Genomic DNA, 26,487 nt, shown 5'->3' on the forward strand with positions numbered 1-26,487 from the left:
TAAAATAGAGACCAAAGCTGGTATGGCGATCGTTAAATATTTACTTTAATGAATTATAAACATATTGTGAATTTATACTTGATTCTTTCTTGAATATTTCAAATGAAAGACTGACTGGCATGTTTAATGCATTGATCCAAGAGTACCATATACGAAGAAACTTGACAGTATCTAAAAATTTTACGAATTTAAGAAAATTTAATAAACATACAAGACAGATTCTATCATGTTACCTAAAAGAGCTCTCTTCAACTGATTAATTATACAATACCAAAGTACTCAGAGCCTCACTGTAAACATTCTACACAATAATTTTCAAAATTAAAAACCATTCCTACACTATATATCCTGATGTACACTAATTCCTGTCCTTGAAGTCACAGATTCCATGTTCTGCATGTCACACAGAAATCCTATAGAAGGTTTTCTTGAAATTGATAGTGTGCTTGACGTATATCACCACTTGTTTTGTGGTTATTTATTTGTTCCTTTCAAGCAGGTGACCAACTTTCTCCTGAAAGAGGAATTCAAGAATTACTTTCAAGAATTTATGTGAGGTAAGTACTTTCCGATATACATTGGACTCAGGTCAGCACCTATCAAAATATCAACTGAAAATTATAAAATTTTCTTAGTTAAAAAAATGTGACGTTCATAAAAAATAAACTCCAAGTGCTTTTAACTCAATGGTAGTTTCCTGGGGATATATATTTCAGTTGACTAGCAATGTATTTTTCTTTGAAAATGAAAATTTAAATGAAAATATATTTTTAAAATCATCTCTCAATGAAAATATGACTATCAAAGCTTGTTTTTGTGTACTCACAGACAGATAATTCAACTGAATTCGTTAAAATAAATATGCCTAGCTGTAAACTGGCATATTAGAATGCACAAATAATTTTAACGTTCTTCAAAATATCTTTGGAAACTTTGTAAGTATCTGAAGGCAAAGTGATATTATAAAAAAGTGAAGACTGAATGAAATTTTCAATATGGAGTCAGATTGCTTAACCTAACCTCGTATAATGCATTACCATTTTGAAAAGTGACCAGTAAAACTAGCTCAGTTTCTCATCTAAAAGAAGGGTCTAAGTTTTGCAAAAGACAAAAGGCTAATTTGATGAATGAAATGCTTCAGTAACCTTGGAGTTTGCAAGTTAACGCTTATCCTGCAACAATGTTTCTCAACTTCCAGCAAGGCACTACAGTCTAACAAGATAACTGAAAAATAAAAATTCAATTAGCACAAGAACAGAACTGTACAATTGATGACTAAACTAAGGTTGTTACTTTCTATGCTTAAGACCCTATCCAGTGTCAAAAATAATATTTTTTGGAAAACTAATCAACATGATGACACTTGCTTGCATTTTAGTGTTGGGTAACCAAGTAAAACCTTATAATATACATACTAACATTCAACTTGATAAACTCATTGCTTCATGTTACTTTTAATTAAATATGGAAGACTAACTTACAGGTAAACCATGTATGTTACACCGCTGAAAAAGGCATAGGCTGGGTCATTGAAAATAATATGGCTAGACTAAGTTACTGCACGATCTAGGCTAGCATCAAGAATACAAACCAGGTTCACCAGTTTCCCTCCACAATTACCTAAATTGGAGTAATGTGAGGTGAATACTCTACTACTGCAAATAATTACTATATCTTAAACAAATTACCATGAATATTAAACAACATGGTAGCTATTCAAGTAGATTAATATTAACATTTTTTATAAATAAAATTATACATCCTACGGACCTAGGTAGTGCTGTTAATTCAAAATCTTGACCACTTGAAGCACCAATTATTTCTATTAAAATTTTTCATTAGCTACTGTTTCCCTTCAAAGAATTTCAAAACCAAATGGCCTTTCTAAAAGAAATCACGACTAATGACTTGTTTATAAGTCAAGATTGCTTAGTACATGAAAGCGTGATATCAGTGCTATACTGTAGTTTAAATCTGTGACCCCCTTTTGCATTTAACGAGTTACCTATCTTACTTTACAGAAACCAGAATACAATCTTACTTTGCAGAACCTTTCTGAACTAATAAGCTTTGAACTGCAGTTTAAAAACTACGAAAGCCTATTTCAGATAGATTTCATAATTATATTTCACAAGTTCAAACTAGCTAACTTCGAATACTAATCAAAATTGATTTTGCAGTCTAACTTGGAGCATAGAAACTTGAACTTAACTTAAACTGATGACAGATAAGTCCTCCAGTCTTCGTCTTAACAGTAATGTTTAATGTAAGATTGCTTTAGTTCATCCTCTGCCATCCAATGCCTGTATTTTCCAGTTCCTCTTGCTAGTTCAATTCAAATTAGATTCTTCACTTGTCAGTTTTTGTACAGCCACCTTTGGTCACTGGATTTTGTATGTGCAGGCAGCTATACACATCTGGAAGGGCAAAAAATAGACAATTTTTATTCCAAAATTCCCAAACAACCTAAGTAGTTCTGATCAACGTTAAACCAGATGTCAATAAACTTTACTAGTACTTAATCACCTTAGCAACAACTACTCTAGATCCCAATAAAAACAGTTTAGAAAGTTTAATGCAGACATCAGAAAGGGTGGTGTTTGTTAAGAAACTGCGGTTGTTAACGTAGCTTGATAAATATATTAACATAAGAGGGCAAGTTGTATGGTGACAATCCATCTGAAGCAATCTCGTGTAAGGTACAAATGCCACAAATGATATATCAGAAGAGGGCTGCCTCAGAAAGTATACAGTCGACAATGTTAGCCCTATACCTGGATTAACAGTCCTCTGCAATGTTGCTCAACAAATGGCTGCAAATTTTATGTTTGATTCTGGTAACATCTCACCATAGACTAAAAGAATGTTTTTTTCTTGTAATATTCCACTACATCTTGCAAGTGACTTGTAGTGAAAAGGTTTTTCTTCATCACAACAATTTCTTGCCGAATTACCATTTCATAAATTCATGGCAAAACCCTACCTAACCTGATCTATGGCACCATAAATTACAGAGTTACATGCAACGATGAGTGCTGACCTAACCTTCCATAAACTAACTTACCTAATCCTACCTGCCTGGTCACTGGCCCCTTACCAACAATCCTAACCTGAATTGTGGGCCTATATGGGCTTTTTCCAGAGGAAATAAGAATCAGTTGACAAAACCACACCAGAAATCATCAGGAAAACCATATTTACCTTTTACAATAACTTCTGAAACATCCTTGAAGACTAATCGTCCATTTTAAAATCTGTTCACCGCCGAGTAGGTAGTACTTTTCTGAATACAGTCTTTTCGGAACTTTGGACATATTACCTAGTCCTAGAGGCAAAGCACAGCCAATAGCTTTCATATATTCTCATATAAAATCGTAAAATATCACCCAGGGATCCTCAGTAAAAGAGACCGCAGTAAAATACGGCTTTCTCAAACAACTGAGGTTAATCTACGTAACTAACACTAGACCACCTACTGGCTAGGGGTAAAGAACATACAGAAAACGAGTTGTCTGCACCGCAATTTTGGGGTTAAAAACACACGCAAGATAAACAGCAAGGAATATAAATGGTCTATGTATTTCGTGAGAAAATATGTAATCAACAATTGATTTTTCGTTTTTCAAAATATATTTATATTAATATAGTTTCATCTTGATTTGGTTTCAGTTTTCCTTACTACCTTCTAGATTTCCACTAACATATTTTGTAAGTACATAAACCTATTTGGTTCCTCAGGTAACTTAAGCTTAGTACCTACTTTCAACTAAAACTTCCTTTTGTCAAGGTTAAGTTCATATGCGCATGAAACACCAATTTATTTATGATATAATCATTCGAGTATCAAAGTAATTTCACCGTGGTAAGTCTTGCCTACAATGGACTATTTATCTGGTCAAGTTCTACCCAAGGCGCCTAAGCTAGACCCACAAATCCACTTACAGACCAGAGGCATTCGACGATTCTCAAGACGCCAGCCTTTATCAACTGTCAGATCCTGTCATAACATATAGGAGAGTAAGTCCTCAGTTTTTCACTAAAATGTCAACAATTATCTAGTCTGAAAAATTAAATCCTTTACCTGGTTTGAGAGATGAATTCAGTGTAAGAACACCCAGTCGGACCAGTCCCAGTGTTCGGTTTCGTCACAGTCAGCAAGGTTCCAGTAATGTTCTTGCAGTTTTAAAACTGGCAAGAAAGGTTCCAATAATGTTTTTGCAGTTTTAAAACTGTCAATTGTTTTGTTCAGTATTTTATCTTAATTTCCATTCATCCTAATATTGCTATCTGTACTGGAATATGAATCTTGCAAAATGGTATTAGTCATACTGTGTGCTCGACTTCTGTTGGATATACAGACCTATAGGAAAAGATTTCAACTGCAGATCTTACAATTGTAATTCATGAGAGAGAGAGAGAGAGAGAGAGAGAGAGAGAGAGAGAGAGAGAGAGAGAGAGAGAGAGAGAGAGAGAGAGAGAGAGAGAGAGAGAGAGAAACGATTTCTTCATGAACTTCACATATTTATTGTTTTAAATCTAAATAACCGATGGAAATACTTCAGAAAAGAAAAATGTGAGGGCATCTGGTGGCAGATACGAGAACTAAAAAAATACAATGAAAAGTAACCGGCAATTATAATACGTACGAAAAATAAGTGTTTCGAATTAACAATGAACTACGCAATGGGTTATCACTGAAAGGTATAATTTGTTCCTTTTTACAAACTTTTCCCTTAGTCTGCCATTACTTGACCTTTGCAATTTCCTACTGACTAGGGTTTTTCTGCCGTAAATAATAAAAGCTTTCTATTTCCATTCAACAGGTAGGCTATGCTGCTTACATAGCTTTCTGTTTCTCCTACGACGAGGGATAAACTTAATATTCTTATCTTTAATGATTTTTTTTTCGGATTATGTCAAGATTAGCGAACCCACTCGTAGCAGGGTTCGCTATTCTTTAGAAGACATATGATCTCCCAGGGGCTAGTAATAAACAAGGCGAAATACATTTTGACCCTCCAGGGGCTAGTACCAAACACGGCGAAAAAGTGTAGACGAATCACTGTTTCGCCGTGTTTAGTGCTATCCCTCATGTGGAATTGGAGATCGGACCGGAAAGGGTTGGCCATTCTTCAAATGGGGGATCACTGGGTTCACTGTTCTTGACATGGAGACGTTGGGGTCGCTAATCTTGACGTGATACTCTTTTTCTGATTTTAAATGATTTTTCTGACTTGGTACTTTGTCTATGCTCAGTACAGAAACACATTTCACCTGATGGCTTAAGAAACTAATATGGGAAACACTTGACTCTCTCTCTCTCTTTCACCAACGTTTCAAGTTTATATTAAAGATGCTTATTCTTCATAAAGGAAAGACCTAGAGGAATGAAAATTTCTAAAACATGGCCAATGCTTTGCAAATCATTTACGCAACCATGTTTGCCACAGAAGAGAACCTTCTGATATTGGAGATGAAATTTCAAAAACTTCTTCCCGGTAATGTTGAACTGTAAATTTTTAGGAGATTTTAAGCATATCGACTTTTTGAGCTCTGTAATCACGTTTCAGCAAGTACAGTTTGTTTCATTCAAATGAAATCTTGTTAAACTAAATTTTCTGGTCAACAGCCAAGGATTCGTGATGCTACTGAATCAAGCTGTGCCAAAGAAAAGTGTCATGTATGTCTTAACGTAAGTGCAAGACATATATAATGCCGTCCGTGGACGCGTTCAGTTCAAAGCTATAGCTAGATGTTGCCTAATGCTTTATAGTATAAGTGTATTCAATTGCTATTGTGTTAGTATCGAATCCGACACACAGGCTTCGATCCTATAAGTTCTACCTCATGTATGTAGAACATAATTTCTTACTATGGATCGAGCTCCGATGCTCATTTATTTATGATTCCATTATAGACGCTTTTAGTATTTTGTATACAATCTTACCGTTTCTTCTTAAATGTAGCAGAGCAAATAAACACAAGCTGGAATATATCGCTTTATTATCGCCCTTCATCCTCGGACGTCTGCAATGAGTATGGGATTCCACCTCGAGTACTAAATACCATCATATTTACCTTGCAGGTAAGAATGAAGAATTGTAGTATTTGTTAAATATGCTAACACATCAAAAGGATAATGAAATGGACGAACAAAATTGTTATTTAACTAAATTGCCTGTTTATCTACCTCATATATTTTTCTTCCATTGGTGAAACTTGCAGACGTCTTAAAAATATGCCGTCTAAGCGATGTGACTTCAAGGTTAATCATTTATCTCAGTTCGTCTCGATTCTCAAGGACGAGTTCAAGGTTCCCAGTACAGGCAGAATATCTGAAAAGAAATGAATGCAAAGGATTAAGCTTCTGTGAGGAAAATGAAGAGCCAGAACTAATTCAAATCAAGTACCCTAAAAATGAAATTCTATAAAATGCCTAAAAGTTACCTCAGTTATTGACCATCTAAGCATTGCATTAACCTGTCGACTTGCTTTTAGTACAAAACGATATGCATTCATGCGAAACTTTTATCTTTATTAATGTAAAAAAGAAATTTGTTCTCTACAAAAGCAGTCCCCCCTTAAATTTTTGTTAGATCTCCATTTTCTGTAGCCTTTGGCAGACTACCATGCTCTAAAACAGATAAGCCCTTTCTCTAATAAATATAATTATCGGCCCCTCTCATTGTTTCTGAAAACTACTGTTGAAAACACACACACACACACACACACACACACACACACACACATATATATATATATATATATATATATATATATATATATATATATATATATATATATATATATATTACTATATAAAAGGACCTCACTCAAACTGGATGGTATCTAAAGGAGTATTTATTCAGAAATAGTTACAAGCTTTCTTGGACAAACAATCCACATTATCAAGTATCCGCACTCGATAATGTGGACTGTTTGTCCAAGAAAGCTTGTAACTATTTCTGAATAAATACTCCATCAGATACCATCCAGTTTGAATGAGGTCCTTTTAGTAATTCTACTAACGGACAGAACAATTGTGTATGTGATAAAAAGTTAATATATATATATATATATATATATATATATATATATATATATATATATATATATATATATATTACTGTATATATATATTTATACATATACGTGCGTGTGTGTATGTATGTCTGTATGTATGTATGTATGTGTGTATATGTATATGTATGTATGTATATATATATATATATATATATATATATATATATATATATATATATATATATATATATATATATTATATACAAGTGTGTGAATGTATTGTGTATTGTAAAGCAAAAACTAAACACATTGGCATAAATCCTGCCCAATTTCGACTTTAGTCCTCTAAGAGACTTCCATATGGAGACATATAGAGGGGTTGAAATTTTTGTGCTTATTTATCCCCTACTGCTGGATTATCACGATTTTACTTTCATACAAAATTCAAGAATGTTCCATGTCCATAGTATTTTTATGTAGTAATCCTATCGTATATTTAAGGAAAAAACAAAAGTATGCATTTAGGTGTACATGTTCCCTTTATTTATTAAGCAACTAAGTTTAGCCTTTCAAAATGAAAGTTTCCCTTAATTCTTTAAAGTTAAACTCTACTAGGTACAATCTCTCTCTCTCCCTCTCACTTGGGTTCGGTAAACTACTGTTGAAAATACACGCGTACACAAACATACAATATATATATATATATAAATAAATAAATATATATATGTCGAGAAATTTTCGACGATATAGAGTGGGCTGTATGAATTTTTGTGATTCTTAGCCTGGATGTTAGAGGCTTCGGATGTACAGTTTTAAAGACACGACTACAAACCTCAGATTCAGATGTTGGATCATACAAACTAGCTAGATTTTTACAATTTTATTACAGAAATTAAACTCTACTAATGCACTGGCTGTGCACATTTACTTTACACCTAATAAAACTGGGGCTGCGCCAAGAAGGATTCTACCCCTCAGTAATAAACAGCATATTAGCAGATAACAATTTACCTAAAATACACTTCTCTAAAGAAACAATAAACATGATAGCAAGCACCATGGAAAGGAATAAAAGACAAGAAAACCATACAAGCAAAGCAGAGGATTTACAAGCAACTCAGGATATACAACAGGATATGCAAGACTGCACACAATATGAAGAAAACACAGCAGAAAGCTCAGAAGACGACTCATCAGATGAAGACTTTACACTCGGAATTGAGCCCAGTTCGGACTCGAACTCACCAATCCATCCTTCAGGACGCATAAGTAATTTGCAAGAAACGCAGCATCAATTAACAGAAGAAATACAAGCCTCACTACCAAGCTTCTTAGGTTTCTCCAACTCTCCCATCTTACAAAATCCACAGGGATCAACTTCAGCATCAAAAAGTACTACGCCAGTAGCCAATAACACCAGAAAACGGAAAAGTAAAAGAAAAAGAACAAAATTACTAGACCACTGTAACTCGAATGGACCCAACTCTACGAAGAATTAAAATAATTCAGCACGTGAAATCCTGGAAAACAAAGAAATTTGAATTTTATACAATATATATAGAGAAGAAGACCCTGACATAATATTAATCAATGAGCATGGTATGAAACGAAATGAAACTCTGAAAATGTTTGGATATAATACATATACGCAAAACTTTGCTGATGAACCCTTTGCAGGAATTGCAATAGCAATCAAGAGTAATATTAGACAAATCAAGACGACTTTTTAGCAGTCCAAATTCAAACTAACAAAGGACCAATAGTGATCGCTACAGCTTACAAGCCGCCAAGAAGACATTATTTCCCACTTCCGGATGTCATGAAGTTAATGAACAGGAGAGAACCAACCAACCTCATTGCGGATCTAAATGCCAGACACCAAATATTTGGATATAGGCAATCTAATTACACAGGACAAGAAATAGTCATAAATAAAAAGTATATCATACACTTAGGACCTGATTTCGATACCTTTGTAGCAAATAACAGAAAAGGAAAGCCAGATATAATATTGGGAAATAACAAAATTCACCTCAATATTGCCGTTACAAGAGGACCAGCAACCTCCTCCGATCATATACCAATGGTAATTACATTGTCAACCAATCCAATAATGATTCCATCCTTAGAAATACCAAATATAAAAAGAGCAAGTTGGGAAAGCTTCAAAAATGAAACAGAAGGAAAAATGAGTAGACAACCAACAATAAATTCAAATGAAATAGAAATAACAAAAGAAATAGTAGATGGTGAGCTTGAAGAATGGTACAGAAATATAGAGGAAGCAATAAAAAATCATATACCCATAACTAAATACACCACACTTCCACATCCTATTAGTAGTGATAAGTTGAAATTGATACAATGGCACCACAACAACATCCAAAACACAGTACTTATAACAGGGTGGAACAGCATATTAATGAGAAGATATGTGCCATTACAAGAACAGTTAGTACAAGAAAACTCAAGATTATATCATCAAAATTGGGAAGACCTAATAAAAAACACAGAAATACAGTACAATAACCCAAAACAATTTTGGAACTCCGTTGCAAGACTGATGGGAAGCAAAACTAATACTTCGCCATACATAAAGCATGGAAATGAGAAAATATATGATGACAAAGAGAAGGAAGTACTGCACAAGGCCTACTGGGAGGAAATATTCCAGATAACGCAGGAGGATAACCAAAATTTCGACAACCAACATGAGACAATAGTCAACGAATTCATTGAACAACATAGAAACAGAACAATTCCGCATTATGCAGCTGATATTAGCAGACTCAATGAAGACTGCCCATTAACAAGGAAAATAGAGTTATGGGAAATCAAAATAATAATAAAAAATTTTTAAACACAAAGCACCAGGAAAGAGTGGAATTAACAAGGTCATAATTCAAAATTTACCAGACATTGCACTCGAAAAATTAAGAGAAATATACAACTGGGCCCTCTCAATGGGATATTTTCCAATTATATTCAAGAATGCAATAATGATTTTGATACCCAAACCAGGAAAAGATACTAGTCAGGTAGAGAATTATAGACCAATATCATTACTAGAAATACCTGGCAAAATATTTGAAAAATAATTAACAACAGATTAGTGTTGTTCCTAGAAGGTAATCAGCTACACAATAATAATCAATATGGATTTAGAAAAGGAAGAGGGACCCAGATTGCAATAGCAACAATATATGAGAGTATTGCACTATCACAAAGAAGAAGGTACCTATGTAACCTAGTATGCAGAGATATAACCAAGGCATTTGACAAAGTATGGATACAAGGACTTCAATACAAAATATTACATCTCAACCTTCCAGACATTTTTGAGAAAATACTATGCAACTTCATCAAAGATCGAACAGCAACAATCAAGTCACAAAATTACGTAGGGAATCCATTCCCGTTACTAAGTGGAGTCCCACAAGGATCTGTACTCAGTCCAACACTATTCATATTATATACATCAGATATGACTTCACCACCAGAGTACTGTACTGATGTCTGCTTTGCAGATGATATAACTCAAATAATTATACACCCAGAAAAACGCACTCGAAGAAGGGATCCAACTTTGAAAAGACAAGTAGCACAAAAACAATGAACCAAATTGAAAAAATAAATCAATTTGAAAAGAAGTGGAAGATAAAGACAAATAAATCTAAATTCCAACTAGTATCAGTGTCTGCTTACAAACCTGCACAAATAATTTTAGACCAACAACCGATGAATTTTAATAAAAGCACAAGAATACTAGGAATCCAATTCGGACAAAGAGGAATATCAAGACATGTGAGAGAAAGGCTAAGAATAGCAAGAACACAAAATACAAAGCTAAAACGATTAAGGAATATGAACACAAATATCAAAATCCATTTCTACAAAAGCCTGATTAGACCAATAATGGAATATCCACCAATACCCACGTGTTTAGCATCGACTTCCAATATAAGTGCAGTACAAAAATTCCAAAATAAGATACTAAGGTCCGCAGTGAGAAACAATCAAGAAGATGACGATCTGAATATAGAACAAATACCCAAAAAATACAAAGTAGAACCAATTAATCAAAGATTATACAGACTGGCAACCAACATATGGAGCAAACTAGATCAGTACAACAGTGAATTAACAGAAGAATCCGTAGCAGAAGAGAGAAACCACCCAAACAACACAGACCACAGATGGTGGAGAAGAGTATCTTCATATATTCATCATGATGAACCTCAACCATTATATTATTAAGAAATGCCTTGTGAAAAAGTAATATTTAGAATTTACTATGTAGGTATCATGCAAAATCATTATGATAATTAACATCAAGGTTAAAATGAGAAATTGGAACTTATTTTTTATTTTATTTTATGTTTTAAATATGATTACACTAATAAGAAATAAAATTCAAAATATGCAATATGTACAATTTACCATGTTGTTATAATGTAAAATTATTATTGTATTATGTTAATATTAGAAAAATTGTACCCGTACCTAAATAAAATTGTGGATAAACCACACTTGACATTACTCTTACTAATATTTCACTTTCTAAACTATTCCCTACCATGGTTAGCTAGCTAACTGCCCTCACTCTTCTTTCACCCATCTTACCTATCAGCTAAAAAAAAAAAAAAAAAAAAAAAACCAACGAAACTAACACAAACTAGCAACAGCCATGCTAACAAGTTGGCCTCGTGGCCAAAGGAAACACAATATTTTAAGGGCAGAACTAACAGCAATTTATGAATCTCGGTGCTTTGCAAAACGCAGCCTATCTAAGCACAGAAACAACTAGAATGCCAAAATTATTCTTCTACACTAAGAATTACTATGATCTCTTCTGGACATGGGCAAGTTACACTGAAGTTCTTAAACTGCTGCAAGAAAAACCCTTACTTACTTGGAAACAGAATTCAAGTCTACCTTCCCTGATCACTCGTTCCTCTGACACGCTTGGTGTCTTTTTCATTACTAGGATTACTTAGATACAGTTCGATAAGAAGTAACGCTGGACTTTGCCACAGGGTACGAGTCTCCGGCGCACCGGTTCTCTAAGGTCACACCTGCAACGTGTTACCCGTGTATGGAGTGGCTAGGAAAGAAGGACGATTGCTGGTCGACCTCAGCTTTTATAGTCGCGTCTAGGGACGCTTCTAGAATATTTTCCATCATCCTTGTATTTTAAAAATAATTTTTCTTCCAGAACGGCGGTCAGACAAGGTATTCTAAATTAACATTGCAACCATTGCTGCACGTTACAGAATCTGCAAAGGGGTATAGAAGAAAATACACGACATCAAAAAGATCAATTGAAAAACTTTGCATCATCCGCGTCATTCCAAATTGCACGTCGATTGCGTGTCTGATGGACACGTACACGGCGCGAAAGATTTGACTCCCTCGAGTATTAAACAATGCTTAAAATGACTAGACGAGAATTTTATATGATAAAAATTCGGTGAAGTAATTTTCACCACACACACACACACACACACACACACACACACACACACACACACACATATATATATATATATATATATATATATATATATATATATATATATATATATATATATATATATATAGAGAGAGAGAGAGAGAGAGAGAGAGAGAGAGAGAGAGAGAGAGAGAGAGAGAGAGAGAGACAAAGATGATGATTAATTTTATTTGAGGCAAACAAGTAAGCAATTAAATTGTCAGAATAAATCAACATAAATACTCGTTTAGAAATCCCCAGAAGAATAATATTCTTTTATGCGCACTTAGTGAAAAATCACTTAGAACTGACTGGTTCCATAGCATAATTACAAAATGTAAATATAGTGTCAGCAATATCCTTGAATTTGCATGAACACAGCTTACAAGGTAAAATAATATTAATTTATGCCCAGGTCCATACGCTCTTGGTCCAATTCTTCACAAAATGTTCATAGGAGGTTTAAAAGAAAGAGTAAAGATTTGTCCAAAATGACTGTTATATGTCATCAGTCTCTTTCTCCAAGTGTTTGGGCTAAACTTAGACAGCTGTCCATCACCTGATGACTGAATTGTGACATACACCGTAAAGTTTAACTGGTCTTTGTAAAACCGAGTCTTCTTTGTAATCGGTTGTTTCACTGTGTGTAGTCTGCTTGAAAGTGCCTTGAATTAAAGGCGAAAGATCTCAACACTCCGTTGTTTCACTTCCTTCGTGGCTACGTCGTCAAAAGTCACTGTACAATGTTGTTTCTAAACCAGGCAGTGGTTCGAATCCCACTGATGATGTAGCACTTGTCAATTATAATTCCCCCTTGGGTGGAAGTTATTCCCCGAGGTATAGTGAATTGGACATTGAACGAAATTTGTGGATGAACATTTGTGAGTGATATATACACACATACATACACATATATATTAGTGCAACTAATAAGACCATCATCATCATCATCATCATGTAATGTAGTATAATAGAGTAATAAAATCAAGGAAATTGAGCATAAAATTACCAGGACCTCGAAGATTTCTGTTACCTGACTGAATGTTTTAATATATGCTGATATTTTTAATTATCCAATTCTCGTCTGTATTAACAGCTGCATTATCAAGTTAATCTAAAGTTAAACATAATCTCTTTATTAGTGTAATATGTTGAGTTCATTATATATCTAAATTTAGTAGGACTTTTTATAAAATATTGGTATGACAAATGAAAAGTGTTTTATGTATAGACTTTATATGACAAATATTTGAACAAACATTCTATTAATATTTTTCTATTAATATTGCAGCTGTCAGAGGCATTACTGGATTCTGTATCAGATCAAAACTTGAGCATAATATTTTTACATATAAAGCCTTATTTACAAGGGAATATCACATATTCTTTCTGAATGTACCTAATTTTTTTTATTCATATTGACAGTACATGGAAAGTTATTCTAGGTTTTATTAATCTATTTCATAATATTTTTAAGAATTTTAATTTTCCTTTGTATGAATTGTCCAGTTTATAAAATGTGTATATAAATATATATGTATATGTGTGTATATATATATATATATGTATTATATAATATATAAATATAATATAATATATATATATATATATATATATATATATATACATATATATATATATATATATATATATATATATATATATATATATATACATACACATATACATATATATTTATATACACATTTTATAAACTGGACAATTCATACAAAGGAAAATTAAAATTCTTAAAAATATTATGAAATAGATTAATAAAACCTAGAATAAATTTCCATGTACTGTCAATATGAATAAAAAAAATTAGGTACATTCAGAAAGAATATGTGATATTCCCTTGTAAATAAGGCTTTATATGTAAAAATATTATGCTCAAGTTTTGATCTGATACAGAATCCAGTAATGCCTCTGACAGCTGCAATATTAATAGAAAAATATTAATGGAATGTTTGTTCAAATATTTGTCATATAAAGTCTATACATAAAACACTTTTCATTTGTCATACCAATATTTCATGCAAAGTCCTACTAAATTTAGATATATAATGAACTCAACATATTACACTAATAAAGAGATTATGTTTACTTTAACTTTAGATTAACTTGATAATGCAACTGTTAATACAGACGAGAATTGGATAATTAAAAATATCAGCATATATTAAAACAGATTCAGTCAAGTAACAGAAATCTTAGAGGTCCTGGTAATTCTATGCTCAATTTCCTTGATTTTATTACTCTATTATACTACATTACATGATGATGATGATGATGATGGTCTTATTAGTTGCACTGTTGACCTATATAATATATATTCACTCTGGGTAGAAAAACATACTATAAAACAACACAATAGTTAATAAAATAAATATTTTTATACTAAAATTCTGTATTAATAATAATTATATTAAATTTAATAGGATTTACAGAAAAAAATAGGTATCCATATGGGTGCTAATTATAGCCCTACCACAGTCAATTTATATTTTCACAGTCCTACCTTTTTCCATAATAACTCCATATAGTTAGACTTACATAAAATACATTTAAATATGTTGATTATCTAGTATCACTGAATAATAAAAATATATTATTTGATGTTAATTCAATATATCCCAGAGTACTGGTGTTTCAAATCCTAATTATGACCTTCATAAAACAGGATCTTTCTTAGATACTGACATTAAAATTATTAATAATATATATCTAAATGAAGTTTCAGATAAGGGATAAGAAATTTTAACGTTTGAAATATCAGGACTCTAATGCACCACTTAACATGAATTTTGGAGTCATAATATGTTCACAATTTTCTAGATTTGCAAATAAATACAAGAAAGGTGAAGACTTTATTTTCAATTGTCAAATTTGCGTTCACGAGCCGGTTTGCTAATAAATTTCCAACATGGGTGTTTACCAAAATTGTAAATAAATTTGAGTTTAAGAAGTGTCGCACCATGCATTAATATAATTTCAACATTACGTTAGACTGTTTTATTACGTTTCGAATATTTGAAATGGTATTATTCCTGTACTCTTATATGTATACTGCATATGTATTATGTATAGGTATATGTATACAAAAATTTTTACTTTTATAACTAACTTAACTGTCAGGACCAATATTACCTTATTATGAAAGTACATTTTGTATCCCGATGCATTCAGTACAGTAATGGAAACGATATATATATATATATATATATATATATATATATATATATATATATATATATATATATATATATATATACATACATATATATGTGTGTGTGTATGTATGTATGTATGTACAAGCACAAGCACAAACACATACACATGTATATATTATATATATACACACAATTCTCATCATCATTTCTACTCCTCTTAGCCTTGTGCGATTGTAATCCATATAACTCGACATTACGTAACGATTGTTATCGCAGTAATAATTGAACAAGTAATTGAAGACTGGCCATTCATCTTGTGAATTCTTTACATCTCTCTTAATTGCTGTTCTCCTTCACACGTGTATTAATTGATTTTCTTTGTCTGGGCGGCCTTTATGCACTTGTGAAGTTCACCTGTTCGGCGGTATCAAGATCCCGGACCCGTTTTTCTTTCGAATGTGTCAGCGGTTTGCTTTTGCTTTGTACTGTAGTACAGGCGAAGTATAATAATAATGAGAATAATGACAATAATAATACTGACAGTATTCAAATGGAAGTATGAAGAGACAGAGTTCAATAATAATAATAATAATAATAATAATAATAATACTGACAGTATTCAAGTGGAAGTATGAAGAGACAGAGTTCAATAATAATAATAATAATAATAATAATAATAATAATAATAATAATAATAATAATAATAATGACAGTATTCAAATGGAAGTATCAAGAGACAGAGTTCAATAATAATAATAATAATAATAATAATAATAATAATAATAATAATAATAATAATAATAATACTGACAGTATTCAAGTGGAAGTATCAAGAGACAGAGTTCAATAATAATAATAATAATAATAATAATAATAATAATAATAATAATAATAATAATAATTCAAATAATAATAATAATAATGACAGTATTCAAATGGAAGCATCAAGAGACAGAGTTCAATAATAATAATAATAATAATAATAATAATAATAATAATAATAATAATAATAATAATACTATTCAAATGGAAGTATCAAGAGACAGAGTTCAATAATAATAATAATAATAATAATAATAATAATAATAATAATAATAATAATAATAATAATAATAATAATAATGACAGTATTCAAATGGAAGTATCAAGAGACAGAGTTTAATAATAATAATTACGATAACACTTAGTCTCAGTATTCAAATGGTAGCATCAACAGAAAATAAGAATATATGTTTTAGTGTCAAAAAAGATTTTCCATGTAACTAAATCCACCCTGAAAACGATTATTATTATTATTATTATTATTATTATTATTATTATTATTATTATTATTATTATTATTATTATTATTATTATTATTAATCTCTTGTATCCTCTAATCTTTCATACGTCAAACGTTTCGAGGCGCCGATAGTAGTAAATGCGTTTATCATCTTTCCAATTATCTGCTGGGGTTTTAAAAGTGACTTACTCTTACCCAATCACCAAGATTCCGTGTCATATAAAATTGGCGAGATTAATCTCACATGTATAGTGCCCACGCACATACACAAAACACAGACGGACACATATGTGTATATATATGTATGTATGTATATTTATATATATGTTATATATGCTGACCTATAGGAATAAGGTTAATCCAAATGCATTCCCAAAAACATCTCTTAAAAACATCCAAGACCCAGCCTCAGTCGTGTAATAGTTTAAAAGACGAACCATTCCAAACAACTGGATGCAGAACTCTAAGAAGACTCCCACCACAAACTAGCAGAAGCAAATCGAGACAAAGCAGAAGCCTTTCGTAAGGCAATCAACTCTCAGCCGAGGTGGCATGTATGTAGGTTGCTCCTGATCAAGTGTTGGCCCGATGAGTCACGTAATTCAATTTGATTTTTTTTTTTTTTTTGGCCTTTCATAAGCTCCCGTGGGCGGGCAAGAAAGAGAGCTACATGTGTCAACAGGCTGTCATCACCTGGTTTGAAGAAATTTCTCTCCGATTGAAATCATTTGCGCAATGCCGGTGGTGTTCTCGAAGTTTGACATTCCCTTCTTTATTTTCTTTCTTTTGGCTTTTTATTTAAGCTGGGATACAGTACTGTCTAATGTGTATGCATTAAATTATTCCAGTGTCAGATATGTACATCAAAGAATGGCACAAATCGACTACATCTACTGGAGAGGAAAAATATTTTTAAAAATTGCTACAAATCAACTACATCTACTAGAGAAAAAACATAACAAAAATTGCTACAAACTGATTACGTCTTCTACTGGAGGAAAAAAAATGACCCAAATCAACTATATCTATTGGAGAAAAAATATAATAAAAAAATTGTTACCTACGAATGAACTAAAGTAAATCTACTGGAGGAAAAATATAATAAAAAAAATTGCCAAAAATCAACTACGTCTAAAAAAATGTAAAAATTGCTACAAATCGACGACATCTACTGGAGAAAAAACTATTTAAAAAAATTGCCACAAATCAACGACATCTACCGGAGAAAAGGTTTGGGGCCAGTTGAAGAGCTGCAAAGTTATCCCTTGGGAACATGTAACTGCAATATATCAGTTAGCAGATATGGACTTGCAACTAACCATAAAAGAAAAGGATAAGATGAAAAGGTAAGTAGGCTACACAAGAAAACTCAAGTGGTTGAAGGTAACAGGTCCGACCTTGGAAGGCAGTTCAAAGCGAGTGTGTTGGAAGAGATCGTTCCAAAATTAAGTAACGTCAATGAATGGTGAAACCTGAGAGTGGGAATCATAGAGCAAGGCACGAGAGAAAGACATCTAAGATTAAGTAATGGAAAAATGTAGAGAAATAAAGAAACTTTGTCGTTTATTGAGGGCGAACAATCTGCAACTAAATGAACGAGGGAAGCAAAGAAAAAGGATATGATGATCTATAAGGAAAGAGGAACGGAAGAACAAGGCGCTAGAAAGACATTTTATGGTTAAGCTGGGGAAAAATGTAGAGAAATGAAGAAACTCTGTGTTTAATGAGGGCGTACAATATGTAACAAAAGAAAGGAGTCAAAGAAAGAGGATATGATGATCTACGAGCAAAGAGGAAAGGAATGGCGAGACGCGAGAAAGACATCTAAGATTAAGTAATGGAAAAACATAGAGAAATAAGGAAACTTTCTTGTTTATCGAGGGCGTACAGTATGCAACAAAAATGAAGGCACACAGAAAGAGGATAAAATAATCTGCAAGGCAAGGAATAAGGGGGCCAAGAGAGCAGTAGCAAAAGCCAAGGGCAAAGCATACGGTCAGTTATCTCAGGATCTAGAGACGAAAGAAGGCATAGGGAAGATTTTAAGGCTGGCCAAAAGAAGAACAAAATCACAAAAGGACTTAACCAGTTTAAAGTAAATCAGGGGAGCACACGGAAAATGCTGAGGAAAGACGTGGACATCATAAAGAGGTGGGAGTACTATTCTGAACATTACTAAATGCAGGGAATGAGAAACTCATAAGGACAGATGGGATGTCCAGATTTTGGAACGGTTCATGAGATGATGACAGGATGGGTAATGGAAGCTCTAAAAAGTTGATGAGTAGCAAAGCTGGTGGACCAGATGGCTTGCCTGTTGCGGCATGGAAGACAGTGGAAGAGAAGGGATAGACGGACTGAGAGAGCTAATGAAGAAAATTATGGAAAAGGAAATTATACCAGAACAAAGCTTTGAGTGAGAGCATAATGATACCGATTGAGAGAGAGAGAGAGAGAGAGAGAGAGAGAGAGAGAGAGAGAGAGAGAGAGAGAGAGAGATCTTACAGACAATTCGTTCAGGTTGCCCCAGGTCCCTCAGTGTGAGGCGCCTTTGATGTCTACCAGAGTTGCTAACGCATCTTCCGGTATATTTTGCATCTTCCAGTCTTGGATGGTCTGGGATGCATCTTAGATATTTGTCGAGCTTATTCTTAAACACATCTACGCTCACTCCTGTTATGTTCCTCAGATGAGCTGGTAGCGCATTGAATAGACGCTGCATTATCGATGCTGGTGCGTGGTGGATTAATGTCCTGTGTGCTTTCCTTAATTTTCCTGGTATAGTTTTTGGCACTATTAATCTACCTCTGAGAGAGAGAGAGACGTACAAAGTTGCGAGAACTATAGAATTAAATTAATGACCCATACCTACAAATATTTGAAGAACTTTAGACAAAAGGTTTAGAGAGGAGGTCCTATAGGCTTGATGAAAGGGACTGGTAGGATATTAAATAAATAAATAAACAAATAAAAAATTATATATATATATATATATATATATATATATATAAATTTTTCATCAAGCCTATCTGGACCTCTCTAAATCTTTTGTCCAAAGTTCTTCAAATATTTGTAGGTATGAGTCATTAATTTAATTCTATAGTTCCCGCAACTTTGCACGTCTTAGAGAGAGAGAGAGAGAGATAGTGCGCGTGTGTGTGTGCAGAGGACTCACAAAAACTCTCCCCCGACATCAAATCTGTAGGTACGCCACAAGGAGTACTTTCATGTAATTGTTACACACGTAAGGTACTGTGTACCTTGAAAATGTGTAACAATTGCGTGAATACAACTACGATCTAGTAAAATATGAGAAAATAAATATTTTCCTTATTAAATCCCACAAAACAAGACCAGGGAAAGTTAACTACAAACCGAAATAATAATTTCTAATTACAATTTCTCTTTAAATGCTAAAGAAACCGAATTGAACCAGTTAGTATAAAAGAAAAAATCTAACACACGTTAAAAGAATGTTCCAGTAAGATTATATCTAAGTAAGAGTTCTCAGTTTTCAAGATATTATTGATAAAGTAAGCTTTTACATAAGAATAAAAAATAATATGATTTCTTTTATTTGCCAAATGTGGTTTCCACAGGTGGGAAGAAAAAGAAAAGATGAAAAAGGTTAAATTCTTTAGTTAAATTCTTTATTAAATTAAATAATTTAGTTAAGAACTGAATCATTTGAATGATGTACATGTTAAGAATGAATAAAGATGTGAGCGATGTACTGGCTAAAAATGGATACAGATTTGAAAGGTGTCATTATTAAAAATTAATAAAGATTTCAGTGTATTTGTTAAAAATGAATAAAGATTTGAATTATGTATTGGTTAAAAATGAACACAGATTTGAATGACGTATTCTTAAAAATTAATAAACTTTTGAACGATGCATTTGTTAAAAATGAATAGAGATTTGAATGATGCCTTTGTTACAAATGCTAAAAAGGTTTTAATGCGCTCGTCAAATAATAAACATCTGAATGATTTGTTCATTAAGAAATAATACAGACTGGAATGCATTCATTACAAAACAATAAAGATTTGAAATTGTGTTACTTAAAGATAATAAACATCTGAATGTTTTGTTCTTTAAAAATGATAGAGATTTGCGTACTGTTTTCGTAAGAAACGATGCAGATTTGGATACTGTGTTGTCAAAAAATAATAAAGATTCGAATATTGTATCATTAAAATAATAATAAAGATTAGAATGATGTGTTCCTTGAAATTAACAAAGCTTTGAGGAGCTGATTGACGTATATCAACCGAGTTGTGAATCCAACTGTTTAAAAAAATTATTTAGCGCTTTTAATTCTAGCGATATTCAATCCACACCGTAGTCGTACTTTTCTTGAATATAAATGCAACGTAGTTTATTTTTCTTTCATTGTTTGAGGGAAAAAGAATGCAAGACATTAATGAGCTTATTTTCTTTAGATTTTAAGCAGGCCACCCTCTTTATTCAATTACTGTCTGTAAACGAGACAGAGATGATAATAAACTCATTATCTTCTTTGTCTGTTAAAAAGTTCTCCATTGAAGGGATTATTGCATCTCCTTCTGCAGCCTCTTCTTTTCCATCAATTATCTCGATCCCAGCTGGAATTCTTTTTCCGTTCCTACGAACCGCCATCTCGATCCCAGCAGGAATCCTTTTTTTCCGTTCATAAGAACCGCCATCTCGATCCCAGCAGGAATCCTTTTTTTCCGTTCATAAGAACCGCCATCTCGATCCCAGCAGGAATCCTTTTTTTCCGTTCATAAGAACCGCCATCTCGATCCCAGCAGGAATTCTTTTTTTCCTTTCCTACGAACCGCCATCTAGATCCCAGCAGAAATTCATTCCCGCGACCCGCCAACGCGATCCTGCGAGACCTCGTTCTTTGAAATCTGACGGGCTCGACGAATTATCAGGTCTTTCGCTGGGTTCTGAAATTCGACAGATGTTGTCGCATCTGTTGAAAGATCACGTGTCACTGGATGAAGAAGATAATAAAGTAAAGCGAGAGAGAGAGAGAGAGAGTCAGCGAGTGCGAGAGCTCAGTGACAGTCTCGAAAGTTACAGAGCGTAGACGACTTCCACGGTGCCACCACCATGGCCCGTCTCAAGCTCTACCCGTTCGTCCTCCTCTGGATTTGCGTGAGCATTGTGTCACCACAGAGCTCAGGTTAGAAGAGAAGACTCAACTCTCCTTTTTTTCACTCAACTTTCCAGTTCACATATTTTTGTTTCTCCTGACGGATTTTGGCCCTGACTGACTGACTGATAAAGTAGAGATAATCCCTGGCGTCACAGTTACGCTTATGTGGTATTTTTGTATGTGCGCACTGGCCCGTATGTGTTAATCAAGCTACAGAATGTCTGTGTATTATACAATTCTTCTGAGATGGAATATTCATACAGTTACATGCTTTCGGTTTAACAAGTGATCTGCACATGAAACATTGTGGGGTGTGTGGAAACATATTTACAGCTCGGAAACAGAACTAGCCAGTGGTGGGTTTTGAATAATTATGCAAAATTCATGTTAATTACATCAACACTTGAAGCACAAGAACGATATGATTAACATAAAAGTGGAAGCACTATTACCGTTCAGACTTGCTGGCAAGCCTAAATAAAAAACAAGTGACGATTTAGGAAAGGGTAAACAGCCTAGAAGGAGACAAGAGCAGGAAAAAGCCAACGAGGAAAGACAGAAAACCAGAGAAAAGCCTGAGATTATTTAACGCGGAAGCTTTTGTTCCTCTACTGCTTAGAACTGAGTGAAATGACGAACAACAGGTTACCCTTTCGAGAGGGGAAACGGTGCTGTGATTACGGAGAACACTGACCCCAATCATTCTGACGTTTTGGTGCTGCAGACAATATCATAATCTCCCATGACCTGCGACAAGAACACGCATCATATGAACCGACATAACCCTGCAGAATCTTTAAGTGCACTGAAGGACAAACACAATGAAATATTTTCAGGAGCTAAAGTCTTCCATTTTAGTGTCTGGCAGACCGGAAAGGAGAAAGCAATGATGGAAAACATTAAAAATCAACAATGATTAAGACTTTGTTTTAGGCGCTACAAACTCTACGTGTAAATCGAACTACAGATATTAATTTGGTGATTGCTCTCGAGTTCGTCTTGACTGTATACCATTGTTACTCTCTCGGCCGTATACAGGCTGGTCTAAGAGTAACAGCTCGTGCTGGCATACAGCCGGATCAATCTAAACATACACATACTAAAACAGCTTCAATGAAACTTCACATACTGTGTGGAGGTCATGAACTCCCAGTATTCTTGAAGTAACTTTTCTCTCTAACCTTCTAAAACCCAGGAATCACGGAGACCCATAAAACTCAGTATTTCATGAATACGTCATTTTAATAACTGACCAAACTGGGTTACTATCGAATTCACAATGTTCACTGGAGTATTAGAGAGCAATGAAAGCCTGGTGTGTGTCGTATGACCAGAGAAGTGGTGTTACCATGTAATAAGACAACTCTCATGAGCATCATCCAATGTATTACCTGTAGAGGGGGTCGAAACTGAGTTTCAGAAGACAGAGAAAAGGAGGGACATGTTTGACAACACAAGTTCCAGCGAAGACACCATCAGACAGAAGGACCACTTGGGACAGCATCGACCACAGCCAAAATTAAAGGGTCCTGGGAGGAAGTCAGAAATTTCTACTCGCGGGGTGTTAAACCGGGGTGTTAAACCTTACTCAAGAAGCGTTACTATAATGATCTTATACCTTGCCAAAAACATTTATAAGTGTTGGATCAACGGCACAAAATCACTCGTAGTTACAACTTGTCACTTAAAAAAATAAAATTTCCTTTCTCAACTTGGTAAAGAACTTAATTAAATTTGACAAGTAACCCAAACCAACATTATGGAAGATATGGCATCACTGTGAGATTCACGCTGAATACGCAATGCAAACTAAGAGTACTCAGAAACGCAGTAAACTTAAAGTTAATGTGCAAGGTCTCTAGTTAAGTGAAACCTAGGTAAACAGTGAGGCGCCATTCTCATGGATTTTATGCTGAAGACGAGTGGTTAGAGTTGGAAGAGAAGCTTTTGCTTGGAGTAATGTCACAATTCAAGACACTCAGAATACACAGATGATGCTGTTTTCATCAGGAAAACTGCACAAAATTTACGAAGCTTGTTTAATAAATATGACTCGACATATATCTAAGAAAAAACAGAAGTAATGAAAAGAGTATCCAGTACAGGTTCACATGAGTGACTTTAGTGAAACTAACAAAGGCAAATCAACAATGGAAAAGATGAAAAAGATCTGGAAATGAAATCAGACTGAAATTGCTTGTGAAAGTAAAATTAAACATCAGCCACCAAGGTCCGTACTTAAAAATGTTGTCGAATAAAGCTTTAAGAATATTAAAAGTTTAATGGCAGGATAGTTAGAGAACTATCAGCATAAGAAATATTACAGAAGTTCCCTGTGCAGATGAGGTAATGATGAATAGGAGATATGGTAATACTCTCAGTGCGGCTCCTGTGGGCACCATTAGAGCACGAAGACCAAACCTACTTGGGTAAGAACTATGAGATGGGAGGCTGGGGTTAAGAGGAGATTTGTGGAAATGAAAGCACAGGAAAGACATGAGTGACATGGTGTGAAGGAATTTATTGTAGGTTAAAGGTTTAATGATTCAGAAATATGTGCTTTTTGTACACCGTGAATATAATTTACAGGCCAGAAAATCATATCTTGAGGAATAGGCAGAGTTATGGCTTCTTGTGTAGGCGAGGGAGGTAGGGGAGTCTATCTGTATTTTGGGGACTTTTGGGAGACCATCGGCCTTTGACTCTACTCTGTCAATAGAATTAGTGAGAATCCCCCTAAGAAACAGGAAAAATTATTCTCAAATGGACTGAAGGGGCTGCTCAAAGGACAAGTGCATGCGACACAGAAAAGGACACCAAGTTCCCAGAAAGACTAGACTATGCTAGGAATGTTTTCTTTCAAAGTTTTATCGAACATTTCTGAGCTCATAATGCTGAGAGGTTAGCGAGCTTGAAATACAAAATTCTGTAAAAATATTAATGATTTTGTAAATGTGGAGGTTGACTGAGTACGGGACAAAGGGACAAAGAAAATTTATTGGAAAAATTTTCAGAGCTGCCATCCATGGCATCTGCATTGTTAGTATCATGCAAGATAAAGAGGGACTTAGAACTAGCTTTTGAATGAGGCTCAGAAGGAAAGGAGGACGATTTATGAAGAGCAGAATCATCTAAATGTAAATATGTATAGTAAGAGAGGCCATTAATTAAGTAGAGATAATGAAATGGATATCGAGAACGCTCTTTATACACAGTCCAAGAAGGGGGGAAGGGAGATTTTTTTCTTTTTACAGTGGGCTTATTGTAGCCGTTTGTTAAGAAATATGGTAATATCTCTTCGATCAACTAAATTTCTGATAAGACAGCCACTTGCTTGTTTCTATCCTGTACTTCACTATCTCTGCAAAATCATAATAATAAAATAATAAATGCTACTTTTGGTGATGAATACACTTAACGTCGGATGTTCAGTATAGATATCACCCGGTTAGAAAGGTTTTCACGGAAAACATTGGGTGAACCAAAAATCACAACTGCAACCTGTGTAAAAGGAATGCCCAATTACCCAGAACAATTTGTGGCTCACGTAAGTTAATGGAAAACCTAGAAAAAACAATAAGAATGACTTCAATCTCAGAGATGATCTCAGGATAAAAGCAGACATTCACAGCCATGTCGGCACTTATACAAGACTTGTGAGGTCATTTATCACCCGTGACTGTCGCCATCATACTCATAAAATAAATCTGTAGTCCCTAAAGCAAATGTGATTGTTTGGTGCAAATAAAATTAGAGAATAGGGATCCATTCCAAGGGAATTAAAAGTGAAAATAAAATAAAATGCATGTTACTTTGCTGTAGATATCAGAAATTGCCTTATCCGTCTGGACTTACGTGACTTAATAAACTTGAGACACATGATTTAGTTTTAGACTAAAGTATTTTGAAAGAGTTTAAGAGGAAATCACAGGAAGCCTAAAACTAACCCGGGGGGGGGGTGTCAACTCAATCAAACTTATGTAAACTGAACAAAGAAAACCTTGATGGAATCGTAGGGCAACCTCAGTATCTTCTAAAAAAAATTATGATTACTGGATCATTTTCAAAGGCAGTTAGAGCTCGGCGAATCCCAGTTACTTCTTGAAAGTCATGTTTATTTTGCCGTTTCTTAACTCTTAAAAGAAGTTTCACTTCCACTAAACTTCTATGTGGATCTATTTCTCTTTTCTTCCATTTATTCTAAAGCTCTGAAAGTCCCTTCTTCTGTATTCCACAATCTTACAACCTTCCATCCCTCTTTTCGGTTCCTTCTTGTTCTCCTTGTTTCATACAAGCCTGAGCTAGGTTAGGATAATCCCCTGATCCTTCACTATACTATAGCATTAATAAACAACAAAGGACACGTAAGTTC

General features: G+C 33.9%; 1 long non-coding RNA gene across 5 annotated transcripts in view; it reads right to left on the reverse strand.

Moving 5' to 3' along the window:
* Positions 1-26,487, reverse strand: part of LOC136826262 (uncharacterized) — a 246,992-nt gene continuing 220,505 nt past the window's right edge. For 4 of the 5 annotated variants that reach the window (XR_010849568.1, XR_010849570.1, XR_010849571.1 and 1 more), the window contains 2 exons: positions 6,191-6,335; positions 1-2,417 (listed from right to left, as the gene is read on the reverse strand). This is a non-coding gene — a long non-coding RNA (uncharacterized lncRNA). The remainder of the gene's footprint in view (positions 2,418-6,190; positions 6,336-26,487) is intronic. The other variant, XR_010849572.1, reaches the window with a different exon arrangement.

Source organism: Macrobrachium rosenbergii, chromosome 40 (assembly GCF_040412425.1).
Source record: "Macrobrachium rosenbergii isolate ZJJX-2024 chromosome 40, ASM4041242v1, whole genome shotgun sequence".
Classification (NCBI taxonomy): Eukaryota; Metazoa; Arthropoda; class Malacostraca; order Decapoda; family Palaemonidae; genus Macrobrachium; species Macrobrachium rosenbergii.